Source organism: Limulus polyphemus, unplaced genomic scaffold, assembly GCF_000517525.1.
Source record: "Limulus polyphemus unplaced genomic scaffold, Limulus_polyphemus-2.1.2 Scaffold3203, whole genome shotgun sequence".
Taxonomy (NCBI): domain Eukaryota; kingdom Metazoa; phylum Arthropoda; class Merostomata; order Xiphosura; family Limulidae; genus Limulus; species Limulus polyphemus.
This window is the reverse complement of record NW_013668813.1, coordinates 40,982-42,961: the sequence shown is the minus strand read 5'-3', so window position 1 is coordinate 42,961 and position 1,980 is coordinate 40,982. Positions and strand designations below refer to the sequence as shown.

Below are 1,980 nucleotides of genomic sequence, written 5' to 3'. Positions count from 1 at the left end.
AAGAACCAAATATAATATTAAATATCGACTAACTAAATTCTCTCGTCACTTTGTTTCTATCGCCAAAGTTAAATTATGTTTTAATTTATTCTTCTGAATACAATAATTAAATAACAGATTAAACAAAAAACGTTTCTGAGATTATTCCAAGAGAGACGTAGCTAACAAATCACAGTTTCGTTAAAACTGTTTGTTTGTTGAATTTCGCGCAAAACTATTCGAGGGCTATCTCCACTAACTGTCCCTAATTTTGAAATGACAAAATATAACCTCCCCAGGGCTGGAAAGGCGAGTAAATTCGGGGACGGAATTCAATGCTACAGCCTACAGATTGCAAGTCGATTGCTTTAACCATTAGGTCATTCGGTAAAGAAATCGAAATGTTTCTACACAGGATTTTAATATTTATTGACTACTTTGAAATTAACTTACAGTTTTCTCGATTACAAAGGACACAGATTATGAACAATAACTGGGAACCAAGATTTTGGTTGCTGAGAAGTAAGAAAATTTTCTCACTGAGGATATAAGAGTTATATTTTTGTTTAGAGAAATTTTTCTTTTTAAATTTTCATACTTTTTTTTTCATTAATATCCACTGAAACAATTTTAAAAGCTTAGTTCAATATTCTATTTCAACCACTTTTTCAGGTTTAAACCTGTCATGATATAAAAGACTGTTTGGTTGAAACATTAGTGATTAATTTATATTTGGGAGTGAATACTTTATTATTTTTAAGTTTTGTTATAACAAGAGTTAAAAGCAGACGATTGTAGAAGGTTTTGTTAATAACTAGTTGGTGTCGAGAATATAGAAAGTGGTCAGACGACTATGTAATAGAGATGTAAATAGCGTGAGACGAGCAGAAAGCAACAGACAGATAGACAGATAATAGCAAAATAAAAAATAGCTGTGTGAAGTTAAGTACCGTAGATGTAATAGGCCTAACGTTTAATATGTTAGAGTGAAACTAACAGTATAAAAAGATAAGAAGGATAATTTAGTTCGACAATTGGCAAAATAACACACACACACACACATATATTATTTTGAAAATCTGACAAAACCTTTCTTGCGAGATGGCAGACATTGAACTTTTGAGAGTCTTTAAGATAGGTGGGCAACAAAGATTTTGGATTGTGTATATAAAAATGTGGTAAACAGTTTATCATTTATGATCACATCATTATCAGATCTCATTTCATCTTGACCGGAAACACTGTACGCTTCGAACACTTTACTACATCGGTTATCAGAAAAAGAATGGCATTTTGGAGGGCCTCTTGGTTTGATGTTTTTAAGTGAGCTAATGTAAATATTGAGGTATAACGTTCAATATTTCTCAGATCAATATTTCATATTTTTCTTTGATAAATGATGAATTGGTGCATGAATTCTGTATGATACTTTTGAAATCGACGGAGGTGTTCTCTGTTGTTGTTATATTTCTTTAAATTCTGTTTTCTACATTATTTGTTGTGCTACGTATTTCATGCGTAATATTGAGTGTCACTGTAAAAGTTGGTAAGAGGATATGGTTAAGAACTGATCCAAGTGACATGTGACCAACAACAAAAATAACCTGTATAAAACGGCCCACGCACAGTTTCGAGATAGTTCTTGTGTATATTTTTACTAGCTTTAGGTATTTTTAAATTTTCAATAACAAGAATGAGTAATTTGGAGAGATTAGCTCTTAACTATAAAATACTTGAAAATATCGTGCTTTCTAATTTCTTATGTTGACTTACTTTGTGGATTATGCAAGGAAAAACCTTAATTATGTGTTACTGCAACTGCTGAACTGAAACATCCGCTAGGTGCGCTACAAAGTTGCCATAATATCGTACATAATATTTTTTCCTTTTTTTTCAGAGATGTAATGAAACTAAATATCTCAAAAGATTAATTTCTAATATTCCGAGTTAAAAACCAGAAATAAAGAAACATTTTGAAATGATAAAACGTGAATATTTTTG

General features: G+C 31.0%; 1 long non-coding RNA gene across 1 annotated transcript in view; it reads left to right on the top strand.

Annotated features, from left to right (window-relative positions):
- The window catches only part of LOC111088142, a 13,654-nt gene that overhangs the window by 10,211 nt on the left and 1,463 nt on the right, over window positions 1-1,980 (top strand). The window lies entirely within an intron of this gene.